The sequence below is a fragment of the Carassius gibelio genome, chromosome A22 (assembly GCF_023724105.1).
Source record: "Carassius gibelio isolate Cgi1373 ecotype wild population from Czech Republic chromosome A22, carGib1.2-hapl.c, whole genome shotgun sequence".
Lineage (NCBI taxonomy): Eukaryota > Metazoa > Chordata > Actinopteri > Cypriniformes > Cyprinidae > Carassius > Carassius gibelio.
In genome coordinates, this window is record NC_068392.1 from 2,206,874 (window position 1) to 2,233,102 (window position 26,229).

The 26,229-nt window shown below is 35.9% G+C and overlaps 1 long non-coding RNA gene across 1 annotated transcript; it reads right to left on the bottom strand.

Annotated features, from left to right (window-relative positions):
- Positions 1-18,050: 18,050 nt before the first annotated feature.
- On the bottom strand, positions 18,051-19,528 carry LOC127942822 (uncharacterized). The gene is made up of 2 exons (XR_008149443.1): positions 19,473-19,528; positions 18,051-18,573 (listed from the first exon to the last, which is right to left on the bottom strand). It is a non-coding gene; the product is annotated as an uncharacterized LOC127942822 (long non-coding RNA).
- Positions 19,529-26,229: the final 6,701 nt, after the last annotated feature.

Genomic DNA, 26,229 nt, shown 5'->3' on the forward strand with positions numbered 1-26,229 from the left:
AACTGACTCAAATGATTCGCGAAACCCGCTCCGAACTCCCGAATTGATTCAAATGATTCGCGATACGGCTCCGAACTGCTTTGAACTCGCGAACTGACTCAAATGATTCGCGAACCCGCTTTGAACTCCCGAACTGAACCAAATGATTTGCGAACGCGCTACGAACGCCGGAACTGATTCAACCCAGCTAACAAAAAAAGGTCCCCAGGACTTCCCCTAAATGGCCTCTGCGAACGTCCCCCGGACGTCAGCGTGTAGGGTCCGCTTGATGTCGAGCGGACGTTCACAGGGACGTTCACAGGACGTGCAGCGGACATTCGGGAAGTTTAGGGGACTTTCACTTTAAATCCTCTAAATGTCATTTTATTGTACTTTTAAGCTAATCAAAGACAACAGACACGCTGTATGAAGCAAAATAGATTTATTTTAATTGAACAATGGTAAAGTTGCAGGGCTATTTTCGTGTGTATGTGTGTTTTGGCGTGTCCGTGTCTCTGGTTGTCAGCTGTGGTTAGTCGATGGCATTTCTTCCCATTGTCTTTTAACCTAAAACAACAAAATGAACACATTCAGCAGTGTTATGACTTCATACATCTAGGATTGTCCTTTATCCATTGACAAACGATTTGTAAAGACTGTTGACAGTTTGGATTTAGACCAAGCAGTCCGAAATGTAGCGGACATGCCTTTTTGCCGCATATAGGCGTCTCAGTGAGTATTTTTACCATATGGAAATTAAATATTTAAATTTAATATCTGCCAGTATTAACGTTATATACGTTTAATCATTTCAGCTTTACAAGCTAACGTTAGCTTAGAAAGTGTTCACATAGCCTAACCTCAGCAGCTGCGTGGGCCAACTTCTGCAAAGGTTTAAAAAGGTAAACTTGATCAAATGTAAGCATTAGGAGATAAACAGTAGTTACGGTATCTATAATTTCTAATAATATAAAAAAATAAATACCTTTTTTGACCAAACAAAAGTGAAAACTCAAAGCCGTGTCTGAGGAAATCACCAGATGACCGTTAACTGTCATTAGCGGCTGAGCGTTGCCATGGATACATGCCGCGTGCCCTATAGTGATGTCATTCGGTCATGTGCTCATTTGATCGACAGCTGCTTGGATCTTATCTCCAGTGTGGCTATATTACTTTTTTATTAGAGCTCCATGTAGGTTAGCAGTCTTAAATGCAATAACTAAAATAATTTATTTCCTAAATACAATACAAGTTTATTTATATAGCACAAATAAACAGTTTAATACGTAAATGAAAATAATTTATTTATTTGTCTTACCTGTGTTATTTTACACTTTTTTTTCTTCATGTTTTCCTTGGCATTCACTCTATAACATTCTAGTAGAGCTCCTGGGATGCAAACATATTTTCTTCATTCATGCATAAACCGAATTGTAGCTCTGTTCAATTATATTATTGAAAGTTTATATCATCATGATTAAGAATCATGATTTTGATGTTTAAATACTGAAAACAGACTCCTGATTTAATGAAATTTTTCATTACAGAAGTTACTCCTATTTTCTTTATCCAGAAATGAAAATTATTAATTTAACATTAACTTTATTTTACAATGTATTCAAATCTATATAGTAAATATATATATATATCAATCAGCAAATTAAAACATTTTTTTTTTTTTGCAATCTATTATTATTACAGTTTTGTTTTAGGCAAAAATACCCTTTAAAATCCAATATGAGTTTATATTAGTTTGATTTTGTCAACTCTCTTTGTCTGAGTTGCAAGGTGTCAGGTCCAGTGTTGGGAAGGTTACTTTGGAAATGTTATAGGTTACAGATTACAAATTAAATTATTTAAAATGTAATATGTAGTGTCACTTTTTCAAGTGCCTTTAAGTAATGTAACTGATTACATTTGATTACTTTTTGATAACTTTTCTAAATTTATTTTGAATCATTTAAAGCAGGCAGGGTTAATGTTACAGTGATACTCAACACTGATTTCTCTCAGATTTCAGAATCCTTCTTCACTTGAATTAAGACTATAATTTAATTGTAAAGTACAACCACCTCAAAATAGGACTTTAGCAGCACTTTTTACTTTGCAATATTTTTTAGGTTAAATACAGATTTAAAATCATAAGATATAGTTTAATAGCTATGATACTGTTTTTGAAATCAAATCTTTGCATAGCTATGACAGGAAACATTGGCATCTAACAATGCTTTGGAAAAAAAGGCAGTTAATCTAAAAATTAAATAAATAAATAAATAAATAAATAATTTACATAAACCAAAATAGGAAATAAAACAGATATGGAATAAGGATGTGTCATATTCTGTGTCTTCAACTCCAGAAACATTGGTGTCTCATATTTTAAATATGTATGTGTGAAAATATTCAAATGTAACTCCCTTTGTAATCATTAACAATATCATAATTAACTGTGATTTAATTGTGAACAAATTGCTACATTTATTTTGCAATTAAATTACGTTATTTAGTTACATGTAACTAGTTACTGCCCAACACTGGTCAGGTCTGATGATAAAAGATAAAGGACTGAATTTTTCAAGTGTTGGAATGGAAATGGCAGATAAGGGACGAAACAGGGACGTTCACAAACTGTCTCAGACGAATGTCCTCCGAACGTCCGCCAGCGAACGTTATAAATCGGACGTACTGCGGACCTAAGCGGACGTTCGGAACGTCCGGGGGACGTCCCCTGTTTGCTGGGAAATGACAATGTTACTATTTAGATGATGTTATTTGTTCAAATTTAAAGGGTTTCCAAAAACACTGTGAATTTAAACCGAGACAACCGTCCCGCTCGCTCCGTAATGACTCAAATGTTTCTGGAAAAATGAGCGCGCGTGCTTCCATTATGAGCTCGCATACTGTGCGTTACTCCTACAACCAACCTTTAAGAGGGGAGCACAAAACAGAAACCATATTCTTCTTAGCGCACCAGCACTAATTAATTGTACAGTAAAAGTGTTTTAATGGTTTATTCATATTGAATATTGTTAAACATCTATTAAAATACCCTATAATTACAGCAGTTTCTCTTATGAAGCTAGATTGATTGACATGTTTTTTTTAAATGTGTTGTACTAAATGTGTTTATACTTATGTTTTAGACAATGGACTTTTTCATGAAGGAAAAATTGTAACAATAGAATTTCTGCCTGTTAATTGAAACATTTCAAGGTAAGTTACCCATTTAAATTAATGATACACAAATTTTCAATTTTACTATGACTTCCAAAAATTATGAAAAAAGACAAATGAGGTGAAATAAGTGTATTGCCGCATTCTGTCCAACAAAGCTTCCTTTCATTTATAGTGTACTTTTGTTCCTCCCTACAAGTCCAAATCAGTCAAAGGGTAAAGGGTGGTAAAATTTACTCACATTAGCCGCAAATATAGCCAAATTTTCTGGAGGGAGTGAAAACTGGTTTAGTCTGTCTCTTAGTGCAAATGATAGTAGATCCCCACAAAGACTGTAAAAATTTAAACTTTGAACTAAACTTTGAGCTTAGTTTTTTTTTTTTTTACTTGCGCTTTCTCTGTACTTTTGTCATTTAAGGGCCTTCGCACAGACATTGTCTTTAAAACCCTTCCTGCTGTCTGCACCATACCACACTAATGGAAAAATGCTGTGCACATCATACACGGAAATGAAGCGGTCCTTCATTGACATTCAACCTGTAAGTAAAAGCAACACTTAAAATTACAGTGCCTTGTGTAGTCAAATCAACTTTATTTATTTTAAGACAAACTTTGTAAAATACAAATCGTTCCAAGAAGATTATATAAAATGATGACAGAATTTTAATTTTTGGGTGAATTTATCACTTTAACCAATTTAAATTCACTATAGCTTTTAACTCATTTAAATTCACTCATTTGTAAAGTGAGTTTATCAATGAAATATCATCACAATGCATGTTGACTGAACTTTTTTTTTTTAAGGTTGGCAATAATTAATGCTGCTCTTGAATCACGAGACAAGCCATAAGGAAAACTCCTCCCAAGATTGTATTATTTTAAACAGGGAGGCGATGGAAGCGAAGACGATACTACAAGCAGTCGATCTGTGTTTCAAACTTTTCTTTGTATATGACATCTACTACCCAAAGCCCTCTGCTCATATTTGAGAGTTTTTGGAACAGTCTTTAATAGTTTCTTCTGCACACTGTCTCCTCCTTAAAAACTTTGTATTTTGTAATCAGTAAAACACTTTTTTTTTTATTTGATTGATCATCAGTAGGTCCAGCAGCTAGTATATTGATTTTATGATTATTTTTTGTTTTATTATTATATGTTATGTTCATTTGAAAGTCGTAACATTTGCCAAGTGTGGTAACCCATATTCGTAATTGGTGCTCTGCATTTTACCCATCCAAGTGCACACACACAGCAGTGAACACACACCCGAAGCAGTGGGCAGCTATAGATCCAGCGTCCCATTTGTACATCTTGAAAATGTCAGTTGCATTCTTGTACATTTAAATAAAATATATTTGTAAATGTGTTATTTGCATATTAAAATAAAATATGTAATTTACAACAAAATAGTTTGATAATATGGTTGTATTAAGTCATTTTTAATAAAAAACAAATACTGATGTTAATTAATATAAATAATTAACTCAATGTTGGGTAAATTTTAACCCAACAGGATTTTAACCCAATGGGTTGGGTTGAAATAACCCATTGATGGGAAGGTGCTATACCAACCCATAGTTGGGTTACAGGTTGGGTTATTTTTAACCCAACATTTTTTCAGTCAGTGTAATTACAATTAAAGTTAAATGTGCTGCTGCCATGAAATACATGCAAACAAAACACTTGCACACGAGATCGGAGATTAAAGTAATGTGAACTGAGACATTTTGCTTTTAATTTTTTACAACCTCAGTCGCATTGCTACACTGCCACTCATAAATCCTCTCCTGTGTTCTCACGGAGTAGTAATTCTGAGCATACTTCAGAATCTCAGCAGAAGTACTTTGATTTTGGATGCTGCTCTGCTCACATACTAATTAATGATTAATGTTTGAAAGTGAAGTGTAAAATAAATTTTATTAATATTTTATTTGACTAAGTAATTACAGTAATATTTCAGTCTTTATATATTAATAATTGAATAAAAAAAATAAGCAAAATAATAATGTTATTATTTAGATGTTGTTATTTGTTAAAATTTACATGGTTTCCAAAAAAAACTGAATGTAAACCGAGACAACCATCACAGAAAGATAATCAATAACCGGTTTTGTTTTGTTGTTTTTGTGTAAACAGATATTGCAGATCTGGAGAAAAATGCAGCTCTGCTAATCTTACCATCTTTTCACAGAAAATATCAAGTTTCTCTTCTGTCCGGACAATGTAAGTTTTGATATGTCATGTCTTTGTGTTCGCTAACTGACTCAATGATTCGCGGACCCGCTTTGAACTCCCGAAATGACTCAAATGATTCGCGAACCCGCTATGAACTCCCGAACGGATTCAAATGATTCGCGATCCCCAAACTGACACAAATGATTTGCGAAACCCGCTCCGAACTCCCGAAATGATTCAAATGATTCGCGATCCCGCTCCGAACTCGCGAACTGACTCAAATGATTCGCGAACGCGCTACGAACCCCGGAACTGATTCAAATGATAATGTTATTATTTAGATTTTGTTATTTGTTCAAATTTAAAGGGTTTCCAAAAACACTGTAAATGTAAACCGAGACAACAGTCCCGCTCGCTCCATACTCCCGAACTGACTCAAATGTTTATGGAAAAAGGAGCGCGCGCCGCTTCCATTATGAGCGCGCATACGGTGCGCCTACATTTGAAATAACGAACATGAGAGCGCAAAAGACACTATATGTGAAAAATAATTTCTTTAATTTCATTGTCATTTATGTGAAATTATGTACCGCAATTTAACAGTTTTCCTTTATGGATTAATTTTTTTTAATCTGTTGAACACCAAACATAAACAAAAAGAAGTTTTAAACTCATTATTTTAATTTTACAAAGTAAACAATTTGTTTGCATTTGCGCTAGCATATTCACGCAGCGCTGTCTCGCGAGTGCAGTGCACGTTTTTGAATTCCAACGGTCGAGAAGAGATTGATCCCCGTCTGCTGATTTAAATTGATGGTCTGACAGAAATATTGTTGTGGTAAGTCAGAGAAATACATTCTTTTTAAAGTAATTTACTTTTTATAAGCTTTAAACCCATTAGTAATTAAGTTGTCAATGTTTCTGCAGCGGATTTACACTAAAACACGAAAGAGCCTGAACCGCGACAGTGTCACAAGTTGCCTTACATCCATAAGTTTTGTTGTGCTTGTTGCAAACTGTTAAATTAAGAGTTTTCCGATCCTAAGCTTAGAAAAAAAGATGCAAGACTTCAAACTTTCCAGTACTCCTGTGTACTGATAATCCGGGTTCCACTCAGTCCCACAAGGTTTGTCTGATTAAATCTAGACTAAAAACGCATCTCTTTCGCCAAGCATTCGAATAATGTATCTCTTAAATTGTGAGTGTAGTTGCATCTGATCAAATGTGCATTTTTATTCATTAGCTTGGGTTAAACTAATTTTACTTTGTTGGATCAGCAGCTATGCTAATGATGTCTCTATTTTGTTTCTATGTTTTGCGTAACTAGGATATACACAAGCTCCAGTCTGGATCCAGAACACCTGAGAAGAGATAATACTGACCCTCAGAGGACCCCAGATGATGCTAACCCTGAATCAACAAACAGAACTAACAATTATTGCTACATGTGTGTCTGCATCATATAATTATTATTAATTAATAATATTAATAATGTTCATCGTCTAGCTGACTACGTCTTGTATTAATTTTTTCTAAAAATCCTGTCAAACGTGCACAAACTGACAGTCACCACCATAAGCTACTACTAAATATTGTAGAAACATAATTTTATGTAAAGTTGCTTTGTAATGATTTGTATTGTAAAAAGCGCTATACAAATAAACTTGAATTGAATTTATCCTTCTTCACTAAAATGTCTTAAAATTGCTTGGTTATTGACCAGTAATGCTAGGAGATTGTAGATATACAATAGGAATTTTGTTATTTACTACTTTTTTCAGATTATATTAAACCTGGAAAATATTGGAGAAGATCAAGTAAGTTTTCAGGAGCACATTACTGTGATAAATGCTGAGCTATGTAAAAGACAACCTGACTACACCAACATATCAAAAATCGAATGAGATGCGCTCTTTTTAAAAGGGTTGATTTAATGACAAAATCAACATGAGAGGTCATGGACATGTTCCCATTTCTTCGGGTTCCACAAATTGTGAGTATTTGTTTTTAGTGTTGTTTCCTTTCAGTTTAGTATTTCCACTGCATTTAATTTTTTTTTTTTTTTTTTTTTTTTTTTTGTATGAATAAAAAGTCAAAATTGTTTTAATGAATTTTTCTTTCTTTTTTTGGTAGCTGCTGCATGAAGTGAAGATGCGGTTTGGGAAGGACCTTCATCTTAATCTAGAGACTGCTCTTCAAGTTAAATTTAATTTAATTTAATTAAATTAATGCATTTAGCAGATGCGACTTACAGTGCATTCAGGCTATCAATTTTTTACCTATCAAGTGTTCCTGGGGAATCGAACCCCCAACCCCACAATGCTCTACCAATTGAGCTACAGGAACACTACTGTCTACTTTAGCAAATTGACACAAACACAAAAAGTGTTCTTTTTTTCCTTAACACAACCATTAGTTGCTTGGTTTGTTGAATGGTTACTCTAATAAATCTATTTATACCATGGTTTGTCTGAATATTTGATTCTGATTGGCTAAAAGGTGTGCATTAAAATAATTTGATTCACAGGTAGATCCACTCAGTGTAATTACAATTAAAGTTAAATGTAATGCTGCAATGACATACATGCAAACAAAACACTTGCACACGAGATCGGAGATTAAAATAATGTGAACTGTGACATTTTGCATTTATTTTTTTAAATACATTTTTTAAAACCTCAGTTGCATTGCTTCACTGCCACTCATAAATCCTCTCCTGTGTTCTCATGGAGTAGTAAAGTGTCCATTGTGAGCATACTTCAGAATCTCAGCAGAAGTACTTTGATTTTGGATGCTGCTCTGCTCACATACTAATTAATGATTAATGTTTGAAAGTGAAGTGTAAAATAAATTATATATATATTTTATTTGACTAAGTAATTACAGTTATATTTCCGTCTTTATATATTAATAATTGAATTAAAAAATAAGCTAAATAAAAAATGTTATTATTTAGATGTTATTTTTTTCAAATTTACATGGTTTCTAAAAAAAATGTGAATGTAAACCTAGACAACCATCACATCTAAGATATAATGTGTACCAATAATCTGTTTAGTTTTTTTGTTTTTGTGTAAACAGATATTGCAGATCTGGAGAAAAATGCAGCACTGCTAATCTTACCATCTTTATTCACAGAAAACATCAAGTTTCTCTTCTGTCTGGACAATGTAAGTTTTGATATGTCATGCCTTTGTGTTCCCGAACTGACTCAAATGATTCGCGTACCGGCTTTGAACTCCCGAAATGATTCAAATGATTCGCGATCCCCAAATTGACTCAAATGATTCGCGAACCCGCTGTGAACTCCCGAATGGATTCAAATGATTCGCGATCCCCAAACTGACACAAATGATTCGCGAAACCCGCTCCGAACTCCCGAAATGATTCAAATGATTCGCGATCCCGCTCCGAACTGCTTTGAACTCACGAACTGACTCAAATGATTCGCGAACGCGCTACGAACCCCGGAACTGATTCAAATGATAATGTTATTATTTAGATGTTGTTATTTGTTCAAATTTAAAGGGTTTCCAAAAACACTGTGAATGTAAACCGAGACAACAGTCCCGCTCGCTCAGTGCTCCCGAACTGACTCAAATGTTTCTGGAAAAAGCAGCGCGCGCCGCTTCCATTATGAGCGCGCATACGGTGCGCCTACATTTGAAATAACGAACATGAGAGCGCAAAAGACACTATATGTGAAAAATAATTTCTTTAATTTCATTGTCATTTATGTGAAATTATGTACCGCAACTTAACAGTTTTGCTTTATGGATTAATTTTTTTTAATCTGTTGAACACCAAACATAAACAAAAAGAAGTAGTAAACTCATTATTTTCATTAATTTTAAAAAAGTAAACAATTTGTTTGCATTTGCGCTAGCATATTCACGCAGCTCTGTCTCGCGAGTGCAGTGGATGTTTTTGAATTCCAACGTCTGCTGATTTAAATTGATGGTCTGATGGAATTGTTGTGGTAAGTCAGAGAAATACAATCTTTTTATAGTAATTTAATTTTTATAAGCTTTAAACCCATTAGTTATTAAGTTGTCAATGTTTCTACAGTTGTAATATGTAATTTGTAATATGTAGATGTAGTTTTGTAATATCAGGAGAAATACAAAGACGTTAAAATTGAGAGAGGGCTGCTCAGTTTCTCACAAAAAAACATTTGCACAATTTAAATGAAAGATGTGGAGGCAAAAAAACACTGATGCATTTTTTTAGCAACCGGCCTTTAGATCTAGTGTGTGTGTGTGTGTGTGAGAGAGAGAGAGAGAGAGAGAGAGAGAGAGAGAGAGAGAGATGTACCTTCACTGAACGTCTCTAAACAGCAGACTCATTACAGCTTGTGAAGTCTGATCAATAACAGGTGAACTGTTTGGGGAAATTTCTCTCTTACTCTCACAGAAAAACTAACAAATAGGTTTTACAACAATCAAACACTCTCTATAAACCTAGATGATTTGCCTAGTAATACTGTGATGAATTATAAACCGGGATTTACATTTGTATAATTTTTTCTTTGCCTTTATTTTTGTATATTTACTAATTTTGAAAATCTTTTTTTTATCTAGGCCCTATGCTTTTTTTTATTTTATTTACATATGTTTTTCGTTTTTATTAATGTTTATGTTTTACGTTTTTAAGTTTAAAATGTACCTTTTTTACTAATTTGCTCTTTTCTCATTGACTCTGATCATTCTATATAGACTAATACAATAAGATGCAACCATTTCTCAAATATTTATTACAATATATACTGATAAATTGACAGAGAAAGAGATCCATTTCAAATGAACCGATTCACTTGAATGCATCGGACTATCAAATGCTACTTATGAGAGAAAGAACTATTTAGAACGAACCGATTCACTAAAAAGAATCATACTGACACAGAGGGGTCCGTTTAGAATGAACCGATTCACTTGAATAGATCGGACTTCTAAGCGCTACATGAAAGACTGATTCATCAGAATAATGCTCACTTTTCAACACTACATATCAGATACTAACTACATTATATAGGTCCGTTTAGAATCGACTGAGAAACGTGAATGCATCTGACTTTCTAGCGCTATATATAAGAGAAATTAGAATTAAGCATGAACCGAGCCACTAGATTGAATCGAATTCGCTAACACTTCTGCTTTGATCACTGATCTGAGCTTTCAATGCTGGAGTGAGAGAAAGAACTGTTTAACATACGAATCGACTCTCTAGAATGAATCGAACGCGCAAAAGGTCAGTTTAGAATTATCCGATTCACTTGAAAGCATCGGATGGACTATTCGAGAGGACCATTATGATGAATCGATTCTCTAGAATGAATCGAACGCTACAGTATATGAGAGAGAGAGAGAGAGAGAGGAAATTCTGAAATTTTGTATTATGAAAAGTTTAATTTCACTGTGATTAATTTATTTGCACACTGTCGTTTGTATTAACGGTATTACTCGTTATTTTTTTCATAACAGAGTATCTGGATATTGCCGTTTCCATCCTATTAACAGTGGTGGACAGTTTAGTGAAATAAATCAAAGCAGCTGTGAGCTAAATGTTTAATGGCGTGTAGTTGAATGCAGGCAAAGAGGATCATTAAAATGAAGGGCGTTTGTGTCTGCTCGAACACACACACACACACACACAAACACCTGTATTCTGGACACGAGGAGATCCCTGACTGCGTGCGCGAGGCTCTGGAGATGTTGCGTCACCAGATACAAGCCCAAATAAACCAGAGGAACCCAGCCAACATGTAGATGAAAAATTAGTCACAGTTTGCCTGATTTCTCAATTGTTACAGGGATTTAGACGATCTGCAACATCCTTCAACAAATTCTAGAAATCTTATATATATATATATATATATATATATATATATATATATATATATATATATATATATATATATATATATATATATATAAACATATAGGCACCATATTATTATATAACTTTTTTTATTGCTTTGTAGATTTAAACCAGGAGAAATATATACATATATATATCTACAAAATATGATTAATATAATTATATTATATAAAAATATTATAAGAATAAACAACAAAAAGACGTTTTTTATTATTTTCCTACTAATTAAAATATAATATAATATCTAGGCATCATATATGCTACACTGAAAAGAAAATGACGTAGAAGCTTAGAAAATGGCCTTCCGTTTTAATTATTTATTATTATTATTATTTTTGTAGAATGTGAAAAAAATGTAAACTACAAAAATAATTTAAAATATATTTGAATAAATTATCACTTGATTTTATTCTTAATTTTTTTATTATTTTTATTATTCTGCCTATTAAAAACAAAAAAATATCTATATTATCTTATATTAATGTATTTACATAAGATACACTGGGAAATGGTGCAGAAACAATTTTCCGAAAAACACATTGAATTAAGTATTTTCAGTATTTTTTTTTTCTCCAATAACCTTTTTTGTAGTGTAGAAATACCTATTTTTTTCAGTCATTTTTTCCAAGTTGTCATTCAGATAGATTCAGTAGATGTTTTACCTTACACAACGTCTCCATGAAACCGAATAAGATTGTGGTGAAAATGGTGTTCATGACTAACGCTCCTACTTTCACTTACAGTCTCTGCAATTATTCAGTTGTGGTAATACACTTATGTTTAACACTCCACCAGGATCTCAATAATTCATCAAGTTTTGTGAACTCGGTTCATATCTGTTTTCATGTCCCTGAATGCTCTCGCGTTTAAGTGCACTTCGTCCTCAGAGTTTAACAAATGTGACATCCTGACACAAAGCTTCACCCATTCATTGATCTCAGAAAAAGTTCCGGCTTTCTGAAGACGGATAAATTCATATATGTGAAGTTTTGTCAAAGCAGGTGTGTTTTTCAGGAATGATGCAAGAAGGCCGTTCCTGACTGTAACCCGCATAAACCCCAAACATTACGGGCTGATTCGAGAGGAAATGCTCTCGAAGAGTGTTGGGAAATCATTTCAAACGGAGACGAGAAAGAAAAGAAGCATCGCAATCCAAGAGAAAGTGTAACTGAGGTCCAGCAGAGATAAAATCACATCAACTGAGGTGAACTACAGCTGAATTCATTTTCATTGGCCCAGACGCCCAATGAAAGTGGTTTTTAAAGTATGCTACACTGTTAAATGTCGCTGTAGATTAAAAAACCTACAGTACAATACTGCATTTTTATATTACAGTAAACAGAGGTGTAGTGGTAAAAAAAGAGGTGGGTAAACTATAAATTCTGGGTGACCACATCATGGTCACGGTAAGGTGGGCCGCTGCCTACCGGTGTATGTGTATCCTGATGACATTGCTACAGGATATCATTTGATATTACTACCAAGGGTATCACTGGTTGTTCCCTCATATAGGTCACACAATCACTATTCAATTCATGCATTAATCTAAGTTCTTGTTAAAGAGACTCAAGAAGGAATAATAAGGAGAGAGGGAGGCTTATATCCAGGGGTTCCAATGCAATGCACTTGTACGCAATGATTAGGGATTATTTTCATAGTCGATTAATCTGTTGAATATTTTCTCAATTAATCGGTTAGTTGTTTGGTCTACAATATGTCAGAAAAATGTGGATCAGTGTCCTTAAATGTCTCATTTTGTCCACAACTCAAAGATATTCAGTTTACTGTCCCAGAGGAGAGAAGACACTAGAAAATATTCACATTTAACAAGCTGGAATCAAATTTTTTTTTTTTACTTTTGTCTTTCATATATTTTATCAATGACACAGACTGCAATGACACAGACAGCTTCATTGCAGAAGGACATCCTTTTGATCACGTGGTTCACGTGAGATGATTGACAGCTTTACAAACTAATGATATTGCACTGATGTCATAGCTGACGCGAATCAATAAGAGGAGCGTAATCGCTAGCTCTGTTAGCTGTTTTAGCTATTCAGATCCCATAAAGCAGTGTAAAATCAATAGAAATGTTATTCTGTATGACGAAATATTTTACAAACAGGTCATAAAATTATTATCTCTTTAAATGTGCGCACCATTGGACTATAGCCCTGGCGGATCGTGGATGTTGTATGTATACGAACACAAATAAACCGGAGATGAGATGAATGGCTGCTGTATGAATGATGATTTCTATTTAAAATAATGAACGTTATTATTATTATTATTGATTATGATTATTATTATTAGTTGCCGGATATCCCTTTTTGAATCTTGATGCAGTCTGTTGAGTGTCGTTCATTTTGAACGAATCTTTAATATGACTCAGGACCATAGACATATGCCTCATTGGCCGCTCGACCGCACGTCAAAGTCGCCGCCATATTGGAGCGGGCAACTCTCATAACTCTCACATCAGGACAGAAGAAAACATAACTGACTCATCGACAGATTGGACACCTACAAACCGTCACACGATAATTAAAAACAGGCCCCGAAGTCCCGATCTGAATCAACCGAGTCACGAACAGGCTCCGAAGTCCCGATCTGAATCAACCGAGTCGCGATCGAGGCTCCGAAGTGCCGATCTGAATCAACCGAGTCACGAACAGGCTCCGAAGTCCCGATCTGAATCAACCGAGTCGCAAACGGGCTCCGAAGTGCCGATCTGAATCAACAAAGTCGCGAACAGACTCCGAGGTGCCTATCTGAATCAACCGAGTAGCGAACAGGCTCCGAAGTCCCGATCTGAATCGCGAACAGGCTCCGAAGTGCCAATCTGAATCAACCGAGTCGCGAACAGGCTCCGAAGTGCCGATCTGAATCAACCGAGTCGCGAACAGGCTCCGAAGTGTCGATCTGAATCAACCGAGTCGCGAACAGGCTCCGAAGTGTCGATCTGAATCAACCGAGTCGCGAACAGGCTCCGAAGTGTCGATCTGAATCAACCGAGTCGCGAACAGACTCCGAAGTGCCGATCTGAATAAACCGAGTCGCGAACAGGCTCCAAGTGCCGATCTGAATCAACCGAGTCGCGAACAGGTTCCGAAGCGACGGGGAATTAATGTTTATTAGTCAGGTTTTGTCTTCACAAATAAACCACTCCCAGAGAAAGGCAGAACTGAAAACTTAAATAAAATGTGTTTCTTGAGCTGAGATTGATTCAGAGGATTTTCTATTTTATATATATAGCTATATATGTGTGTGTGTGTGTGAGTACATGTATTATACTTAAGGAGCTCATTAATTAAACACAATTTGGAACTCATGTCCACAATATTTTTGTGTTGTGTCATTAGTTGTGTCATAATTTGATTAATAATTAGTATTTTAAAATTACATTTCAATTTTTTTATTTTACTCTTTATTTTACTATTAATTTATTCTTAATTTTTATCTATTCTGTATTATTCCACCCTTTATATTACATATTCTTCTTGCTATTATTAACCTATTGTTGTTCAGTTATTTATTATGGTATTATTCATATTATACATAGAATTTAATAAATCTATTATATCTCTTATGTTATTGTACCATTGTACTTGCTTTTCATATTATTCACTTTACTTTAAGTTGTACTACATATACTTTTTAATATAACATATCACTTTTACTATATTTCTACTGTGCACTGTATCAGTGGATATTTTCATTTTCACTGGATCCATAGCCTCATCAGTTACGTGTTATTATTTGTTGTATTCTTCTGTAGGCTAAAGTGCTATCAAAATGAAAGCAGACTTCAAGTGTGTGATTTGTATTTACTTGTTTTTTAAAATGTTCTCAACGATAGTAAATTATTAGTGTTTAAAGATTTATTAATTAGGTTTTATCCCAGTACTTCAAAGGGAATGGGCTGTGTTCTGACCTGAGACACAAGAAAGAGAGAAAAAAAAAGAAAGAAAAATGTTGCGATTGAACACAGAGAAAGCAATAAAACAACTACATATCATGTAATGTACATTCAAATTACATTACATGAATATGTCACAGTTGTACTAAATTAGCAGATTTGTATACCGAAAAAATCAACGAAATCATCAAGTGAGACAAAATTAATAATTTTCCAAACCTTACTAAACAACTGGAGGCAAAGTTTTTTTTTTTTACTGTTTTTTAACCTCACATTATGGTGTTTTTATTCAGTAAAAACCGCAGCTCCCCCGTTTACTTTCATTTGTTTTAAGGCAGCCTTGCCTTCACTAACATGGCGGACGCGTTGACGTATCGCGGCAATGGATCAAAGCGGCCAATGAGGCGTCTAGGTATTTATATGTCTATGCTCAGGACTACCGAGTTGTCTCAGAGAGTGATTCGTTCATTTTGTGTTGACTGCACATGCGCATTACACAACATATGGGTTCTGAATCGACAGGTGAGGTCCGAGTCTTTTATTCTTCCTGTCAGTCCCATAGAGACGGGAAGAGAAAAGATTAGTGAAAGAGACTCAAAGATCCGAGTAAGTAAAATGATCGGAACTTCCCACTACTACTGGCAACACCGCAAGCAATTGGTCAACACTGAAAAGTTGCAGTGCAATATGAAAAAGACTTCATCTTTAAGAACATAACAACTATGAAACTAAAACGACATAAGCTTAATTTAAAATGTCACAGGAACTGTAGGCTATTTAGAGGTGGATAAACTCAATTTAGAGGTGGATAAACGCTATTTCCAAATCTTGGGAGGTGCGTAAATGGCGTGCGTTTAGCCTCCACTACATCCCTGACAGTAAAATACTGTTTTGTACAATTACAGTAATGGCCGTGTGTACTGTAAATTGAACTACAGTAACTTGCTGGCAGCCGAGCTGCCAGTACTGTACTGTAAAAATACAAGAAAATAGTTAACAGTGTAATTTAAGAGTCTTAAAACACTGCTAAACACAAATTTCTGGCTTGTGTATTGAAGGGCAAGAGAAAAGCTTCAAGGATGCATCTGTCCTCGTCAGGTCCTGTCAGCCGTTTATATCTCATCTCAGAGAGGTTAAAAGAGCATCCTTAGCATTACAGTCTCTCTCTGGAGCTGACACAAGAGCTCCTCCTCCACCGCAGATACAAACTACTGTTTACTCCAGCGAAACAAAGCCCAGATGTCTCATGTGTGTTTGTGGTGACAGGTCTTTCATTTTGCCCTTGATAGTGTTTACGTACCAAATCACACTGTGTACACTGTATGTGCTCACAGACGAGAGACAATGTGAGTGGAAGAAAGACGATGAGATTCAGATGGAGAGGCTTCATTTGATAAACAAACAATAGATAGATAGATAGATAGATAGATAGATAGATAGATGAACCATGCAGCTCTGAGCAAATAAGGATTTGATTGAGAAAGAACAACAACCTCAGGCCAAAGCACAGAATACTGAACACACCATGACATCAATTATAGACCACACAAATACTACAGCTCAGAAAATACTACGAATGTACATCTATCTGAAGAACCTCACCTTCATGATGCTCTGCTGGTCTTATATGGTGTGTTGGGTTGTTTAAGTGTGTTGCTATGCGGTCGCTGGGGTGTTTTGGGTTGTTTTATCGTGTTGTTATGTGGTCGCTGGGGTGTTTTGGGTTGTTTTAGTGCTTTCCTATGAGGTTGCCGGTGTGTGTTGGGTTGTTTTAACGTGTTGCTATGCGGTTGCTGGGGTGTTTTGGGTTGTATAAGTGTGTTGCTATGCGGTTGCTGGGGTGTGTTGGGTTGTTTAATTGTGTTGCTATGCGGTTGCTGGGGTGTTTTGAGTGGTTTTAGTATGTTGCTATGTGGTTGCTGGAGTGTTTTGAGTTGTTTTAGTGCATTGCTATGCGGTTGCCGGTATATGTTGGGTTGTTTTAACGTTGCTATGTAGCGGCTGGGGTGTTTTGAGTGGTTCTAGTGTGTTGCTATGCAGTTGCTGGCGTGTTTAGAGTGGTTTTAGTGTGTTGCTATGCGGCTGCTGGGAGGTTTTGAGTTGTTCTAGTGTGTTGCTATGCGGTTGCTGTATTGTTTTTGAGTTGTTTTAGTGCATTGCTATGAGGTTGCTGGGGAGTTTTGAGTTGTTTTAGTGCGTTGCTATGTGGTTGCTGGCGTGTTTTGAGTGGTATTAGTGCGTTGCTATGCAGTTGCTGGGGTGTTTTGAGTTGTTTTAGTGCGTTGCTATGCGGTTGCTGTATTGTTTTGAGTTGTTTTAGTGCATTGCTATGCGGTTGCTGGGGTGTTTTGAGTTGTTTTAGTGCGTTGCTATGTGGTTGCTGGCGTGTTTTGAGTTGTTTTAGTGCGTTGCTATGCGGTTGCTGGGGAGTTTTGAGTTGTTTTAGTGCGTTGCTATGCGGTTGCTGCGGTGTTTTGAGTGGTTCTAGTGTGTTGCTATGCAGTTGCTGGCGTGTTTAGAGTGGTTTTAGTGTGTTGCTATGCGGCTGCTGGGAGGTTTTGAGTTGTTCTAGTGTGTTGCTATGCGGTTGCTGTATTGTTTTGAGTTGTTCTAGTGTGTTGCTATGCGGTTGCTGGGGAGTTTTGAGTTGTTTTAGTGCGTTGCTATGTGGTTGCTGGCGTGTTTTGAGTTGTTTTAGTGCGTTGCTATGCGGTTGCTGGGGAGTTTTGAGTTGTTTTAGTGCGTTGCTATGCAGTTGCTGGGGTGTTTTGAGTTGTTTTAGTGCGTTGCTATGCGGTTGCTGGGGGGTTTTTAGTTGTTTTAGTGCTTTGCTATGCGGTTGCTTTGAGTGGTTTAATATGTTGCTATGCAGTTGTGAAGTTGTTTCTTACTGGTGCAAGTCAATTCTCAAGTAACGATCATTAAATAAATTAATAACAAGCTGTGCATCATTTATTTTTGTGGTTATATTTGAGTTATAATCCCAAAGCATAAATTTGGCTCCTCTAACAGTGAAATGGCATTTCACGCTATAATTCAATATACAACACAGAAAAGAATAAAGGACTTTCTGCCAGTCGTGAAGGCCCTTGATGGCTGGAATCATTGATGCTGGTTTGTGTTGATGGCCTTCGGGGGATTTTCTGTTCCGTTTGTCATTCCACGCGCATAAAATCCCATCAAGACATTAACTCTGAAACCATTTGAATCTGAAATTAAAAGCGCTTTTTGATCCGCTCCAAAAAGTAAAAAAAATAAAGCCGACAAACAGCGAGCCTTGTTAATATATTCATAAATCCTTTGTGAGTTCATTATTTTCCGCTTCCTCTCTTCGGTTAGCAGCGCTCCAAGGTCACAGAAGAACTTATTCCCAAAGCTCACATTCAGAGGTGTTGGATCCAGTGTGGTCGTCACTATTAACACCAGATGTGGTGAGAAACACCGGCTTCCTAATTTTAAAGAAAAAAATAAAGAACTAGGTGCTAATTGCTTTGAATTTCCAACTCAGCGGTTATGTTCCAAAAAAAGAGCTAGCTTTATAGGGATCATTTTAAGGGTGCTACATACTGTACATAACTGTTACCTTCTAAAACATTGGTGCATTTGATTGGACAAGAGGTTAATTGTAAGGCGGGGTTTAGCACGGTCACTCAAATTTTGTTCTGAGCAATCACAACCAATCAGACGCAACTTTAATCAAGATTCATCATCCAAGGCATTGTGCTGGATTCATCAGGAGATGGTGATGCTAATGAGAATAATTATAAATAATAACTCATAGGGGTCTAGTTTCATCTGAACAATCATGAGCCTTTGAAATCTGAAGCACACTTTCAGTGACAAAACTATCAACATACAATTTTGTTCCCAACAAATAAATAAAACACCAAAACAGATAGAAATTACTGCAAACAATTCTACCGCAAAAAAAATAAATAAAAAAATAATAAAAATCCATAAAAGATGATAAAAAAAGTTAAGAATAAAAAATGTAAAACAACATTGACAATATTATTAAATAATTAAAATAATAATTATTTTGAAATAAACATTTACCAAATTGCATGTAGTAAACTAACATTTCAAAATGCAAAAAAAAAAAAAAAAAAAAAAAAAAAAAAAAGAAGAGATGATTCTGTTACGGACGCCTTGAACGGTTGGAGGCTCCAATTGACAGGAAACAGCTGATCATAGTTAACAGTGCTTTTATTATGGTGCACAGTGACATTCACTCAGTATTGGTGGGAAGAAAACAAAACAACAAAAACAAAAAAAAAAACCTTAGATGCAACAGAATATAAACTGCACCTAACATAAGGTCAAAACAATCAGAAAAACATAACCTGACCTGTATGTGCAACTGCACTACATAAGCAGCACTTTCCCAGAAACTCTCTCCTCGCCTCCTATCTCTGAACTATCCTACTTACGGTCTGGAGTCATTTTATAGGCCCCATCTCCTCCTACTCTGGAACATACCATATGACAGGTAACATGTTTCTGATACATCACAAGAATACATAATAAAAATGAAAATAACAAAATAAAACACAAATAAACATACATGCAAGAAATCATATGCAAGTATACGTAACATATACATATTCAAAGGAAACAAATTACTTGAGAAACCTTTCTCTCTTATAGTTAGGAGAATGGACTCTCCAGTGACATCACTCACATGAACAAGATGGTGGACACAAAGACCTATAAAAAGACCAGGTGTCTAACTGAACAGGTTTGGCAAATGACTCTTGGAAATAAAATGGACAAATGAACTGTGGTAAGCACAATCTGAATCTCTTACACTGTATTCAATAAACTACTGTGTGTGAATCAAATACTTGTAGTGGTGATTTATTTCTGTATATGAGAAAAAAAACAATTCTATTATGTTATCATCATATGCATTTGCGTTATGGTCATTAGTTCTCATTTAACTCATGTAAAACTGAAACCGCAAAATCACCTTTTGTATTGAATGTAAATGTAATAATAAAATTCAATACAATTTATTATATTAATTAAAACAATTAAATTATTAAAACATTATTAAATTAATTATATTTTACAACTTTTAAATAACAAGAAAAAAAAACTGCTAATAGCTCTAAAAAAAAGGCTAATTTAAATTTCCTATCAAAGAAATTAGCATTAAAGACTTATCAATTTACATTGATATTTATTACCTTTATTGATTTAGCAGATGCTTTAACCAAAGTTTCCTACTTTTCATATGAAAACAGATGATCGCTAACACTTGATAGCTAACACAAACTGAATTCACAGATAGCGCATGCACATATACCGGAGCTGCGGTAATTCCCGCTTATGTGCTAATGCTAACTTTAAAGTTCATATCTACGAATCTGACGCAAATGTATAACATTTTCTGACATCCCATTTTCAGTTGTCCTAAAGCTTCAGGAGGGCAGCACATCTTGAGCGTGTAAAGCATATGTTTGGTTTGTGCTCCTGCATCCATTAATGCGCACTGAGGTCGGATGGAGCTGTAAATACAAGCGTGCGTGCATCTGTTGAAGTCTAGCCTCCAGACAAATGCCACGGCTGAAAAATGGAGGTTGTGCTGCAGTGTGCATTGCTAGCTGCCTTATTAGCATACAGGAAAGGTGATGTAAAGTGACGCCGTCCCCGGTGGTGTAAATATTTTAATTCATAATGAGCTCGCTCCCTGTTTGCTTTATTTATTCTGCTGGATGGCAAAAAGCCGCCCTCATTACCGCTGAGGAACAGGCCTCATTTAAAAGTGCTTCTATGGGCACTTTTGGACTTAAAATGTAAAATTAAACTTTCTTAGCACTTTAAAAATTATCTTTAATTCTGTTAGTGTTTATGAAAATTCAAGCATTTTTGGAATGAAATGGCCTTTGTCTTAGGCAAATTTTACAGCTACCGTTTAATGTTTTCAAAATATTCACAATTACATAATGTATCGCATAATCATAATTGCATATGATGCTGTTTTCTGGTCAGCAAATACACCAACTTTCAAGGGGAAAATTAGGAACGAAATATTAATAACAATTTAAGTTTGTACTTTTTTCAGACCATCAAAAAAAAAAAGTATTAATATTTATATGATGCAAATAAACAATCGCATACATTTTTTATATAAGATATCAAAATCAGAATATTAAATTATGCATATTTGTATATATTAATTCTAAACCTTGCAATAAATAAATGCATTTATAAAAATGACAAAGGAAAAGTTTTAAAAAATGCACAAGAAAATTAAGAGCATTAAACAAAATATTACAATTAAAATTGATAATATTTATTTTGAATAAATAATTAACAGATTGCAGGTTAAACACGTATGCACTATAATGTGCACAAAAAAGTAAGAAAATATAAATATATACATGTATTAAAAACAACTACAAACAAGTCAATTGAAAAAAAAAAAAAAGCGAGAGAAAAAATCCATAAAGTTCAGAAATTAATTTTAAAAATTAATAAACAAAATACATATTTGTTTATTCATAGTTTATAGTCTGGGTCTTGTACAAGGGGAAAATAAAAATAATGCATAAAAACATTGGAAAAGTAGCACGTTTTAAATACCACTTTCACATAATAAAAGCTGAAGCTGAACAGTTTTATTTTAATACAAATGAATCCCTGGAACATAGATCGAAGTAAATCTCATAAAGATGTAAAACCGTAAGATCAGTGACCTCTGTTTGAGTCATAGATCAAGATGCCATTGCCACAATTACGATGCAGATAAAATTGTTCAGTGTAATAGTCTTAATGAGCGGATGGTGTCATTTATTGATCATTAAAAACACAGTGTTGTTGCGACTCAATCAATTGTCCCGGGATCTTCTGTAAACAAATCCAGAAACTGCAACCCAATCAAAAACCCCCCTGTTAGTATCAAAGGCTTCCCACATGAGAAACACTGCACTACAGCACTGAAAGCCATGAGTCAGAAGTGAACTAGCGTGAAACAACAGTAGGATCAAACCCCCCTGAACTTTCATCCCTGCGGCTAATTGAATGAGACGGCATCAGTGTGTAACATGGAGACATGCCGGCCGCCAGCAGTCATTATAGCGTGATGGAAACCTCTGTGGGTGACAAAAACCTGTGCAGCTCATGTGCAGGATCTCCTAGCACAGCCTTCAGTCTCTGACAGTCCTTTCCACACAGAGGACAGCATGAGAACAGCATGCTCGGAGCGCCTGAAGGCTCTCGTGTGTATAAACGTCTCATCAGTCAGTGCGCAGCGCTAACCTGCAGCTGCATCATTAGAGTTCAGCTTGAAGGTGAAGTCGTGTTACACTTCAGTACCAGACTTCCTTGTGTGCATCTATATATCTTTCTGTCTGTTGATGGGGCTGTTCACACAGAACACATCTTTGCGTTTAAAAATCCAAGACAGTGCTGAATTGTAAAAAAAAAACAAAAAAAAAAAAAACTTGCTACTGCAAACAAAAATTTGCAATGCTTGCCTCACCTCTGGGGGCTTCTGATTGGTCCATTTTTTAAACTGAGAATAATGAGCAGAGCTGTGTATAAGTTACAATTCTTAACTCTGCGATCATCTGTGAGACACTGCAAAAGAGACGAGACACCAGCACACCATCAAACACTCTAGAAAAATTCTGCCTGCCTATCTATCGGTCATCTATCTCTCATTTATCTATCCATCTGTCTGTCATCTATCTATCTATCTATCTATCTATCTATCTATCTATCTATCTATCTATCTATCTATCTATCTATCTATCTATCTATCTATCTATCTGCCTGTCTCTCTGTCTGTCTCTCTTTCTATCTGTCTATCTGTCTGTCTGTCTGTCCATCTATCCATCCTTCTATCTGTCTGTCATCCATCCATCTCTGTCTGTCCATCTATCTGTCTATCTATCTATCTATCTATCTATCTGTCTGTCATCCATCCATCCATCCATCCATCCATCCATCCATCCATCCATCTATCCATCCATCTATCTGTCTGTCATCCATCCGTCTATCTATCTATCTGTCTGTCTATCTATCTATATCCATCCATCTATCCATCTTTCTATCTATCTATCTATCTATCTATCTATCTATCTATCTATCTATCTATCTATCTATCTATCTATCTATCTATCTATCTATCTATCTATCTGTCTGTTTATCTATTAATATCTATCTACCTGTCTGTTTGTCTATCCATCCATCTAACCTTTGCCAAACCAAGTCTTAATGTATCTTTTAGCACAGGATTTGCACTCTAGATCAACAATATAAACAACTGTGAATATTTCACCAAAGTTTGAGACGTGGCATTGCTTCTTGGAGTTTCAGTTGCCTGTAATATTGAACCGAGCCTCAACAGCGGCTTCTTCAGAAAACATCTTCCTCACTTATTAGCTTTACAAGCACATCACGATCAGATAAATGACGGCAGGAGCATCTGGCGCCGCGAGTCCAACACTAATGTTCCCAGCCGCGGCGGTGCATTAGCGCCGAGTGTCAGGCCCAGACAAGCCCAGTGAGCTCCACTTCCTTCAGCGATTCCCTGCTAGCGCTCGATAGTGTGCTTGTGTTAACGGACGGATGCGTCTCTCGCTTTGATTAAGATGTCACTTCACTTGCCGTGTGAAGTGTGCAATTTATGCCCCTCCGGCTGTCTGTAATCCCGCCCCCTCTGATGGGGGTGTCTAACACAAATAAGAAGGAAACACACCATTTAAAGACAAATGAAGAGGATGAGCTTTGATCCACAGCAGATGAAGATGACAGTGTCATGTATTTGTCATTCCAGTATTTACAAATGGCTAACTGTCTGTTATTCTTTGTAGAGCATATTGACTTTTTGCCACATGGCGGATGTGGCCTGAATTACTTAATTATGAATCAATAATAATGAATAATTTGACAGAAAAAAGCTTCTTTACCTCCACTGAGGTCTTTATTCCATCTTAACTCAATCTACAGCCCGGTTGTTTTCATGTACACGTGTATTATCTTTTCTTTTCGGTGTATTTTGTCTTGAACCCCTGGCAGTGTAATTTCATCTAATTAAAGATAAGCTGTGTAATATATATTTTCTCTGTCTTCGCAAAATGATAAGGTACTGCCGCAGATACCCTGAGGAATTATTGTGTAGCACTCCAGCATCGCAAACGAGAAAGAAAAAAGAAAATTAAAGGAGACTTACAGTCTGGCTTTGAGAATGGAATGCAGAGAAAATGATTCCTTTAATATTCACATTACACTCTTTGAACAAAGACACAAAAATGCATTTTTATATGAATTACATGTATGAAATATGTAATGCAACTTTTTCTTAATTGTAGGGTTTGGAACAAAAAACTACTTTAAAAATACTAGAAACTACGAACTAATGACTTTCGGTTCTCTCACATGCATGATTCCCTTGCAAACTACTATACGAGTCGAATCTTTTTAGTGAAGCAAACAAATGCAGTTTAATAAGTGAACTCAAGCCGATTCCCGAACTGTTTACATGATCAGTTCCTATAGTGAATCAAACATATAGTGCGTGAATGAATCACTATATTAAGTCAGTACTTTATCAGCATTTGGCAACACAGCTATGTGTCTCTGATTTTCAATAGGGTTGTAAGTGCAACCAAAATCGTTAACTTACTCACAAATGTTATTCCTACTTAATCGTAAACATTTATTTCTATAATCCCCCATTTTCAGGTTTGTCTCGCCATCAAGTCGTCATTTGATAGGCTTGTCATCCAAACAGACGTTTGTTAGGAGAGGTGGAGATCTTAGGGAACAGACAGCTGGTGATTAAACCACATTACGATTTTCATGGTTCACGATGCCGTGTAATTATAAATATGATCCATGTCCCTCAGTGGTAATTGATGCCTCTTGGCCGACTTCTAGACGTCTAACGAGCTGCGGGTTTCTAGGTGTTGCAGCAAATCTCCTCGCCATTTCTAGCCGCTTTATGTCATTTTAAAAATAAACTAATATGAACATTGGGCCAACACAAAATATGAGGAGATAACAGGCCTGGATGAGGCGAATGACTGGAAACAGTGAGCGCTAGGCTAATGCTGCAACAGCGTTTCTCAGAGCTCTGAAAGGGATAATTTGTTGCATTTATAATGTAAAGATCAGTGGCAAACCCAAAAGCTCGACGCCTACACGCTGGAACTCAGAAGTCATAAGTAACTCCATGCATAATCCATCAAGGAGTCCATTCATTAATTTTCATAATAACGCACAGCTGAGTTAGCCTGCGGGAGCGGCTAATTAGTTCTCTATCAATATCTGAACACAAATGAACCATGGGACGGTTTTTAAAGTGGTGGAGGAGAGCTTCCCGCTGGGTTGTGTCGGGGGAATCGAGCACTTTTGCCGACACCAGTCACTCTTTCCTGAGCTGGGGGGATTTGGGGTGCTGTTGCTAAATTAGAACGTGCTTTTCTTTAGCGCATGACTAATACATGATGCAAAGGCGCACATGAATTATTAAGGAGGTGGTAACGAGCTGGGTCAGGTGCCGCGTTTCAAAGGTAAAGAGGGTGAGCGCCTTTTCAGATCCGCAGGCATTTGGAGGACTTCGGTGTCATGGCCAGGATTATGGAAAATAAAAACTGAGGAATAATAACCTTAATAAAATAACACTTGTAGAATTTTCTGAAGCAATGATTCTTGTCTGTGCAAAAATCGCTGGTATAATGCTACAGAGGAATATCACACCATTGCTTTGACTAGCAAAAAGTGTAATGAGTAAACTGTATAATTTTCTAATGTTTAAACACGTGATGACTTACCCCAATCAGACTTGACAAAATAAATAAAAACCTCTTAAAAATACTCAGAATGTGTATAATTGTGTTAGGGTTAGGGTCTCGGGATCTCCGTTTGAACACGTCGTCAGTGAGACTGAAGAAACACAAATAGCATTAGCAAACATGATTTACAGAAATGAGACCGGGAGAGTCTCAATCACAATCTTCAATCAGTATAAATGGTTAATTTTTCTTCTAGATGGTGAAATCAAACGGCTCAATTAGCGGTTCATGTGGAGTTCAGGTCTGTCTCTCGGGCTCCTGAAGCTTGTTTAGGCCAGAGGCCAAATAACATCCGTAACG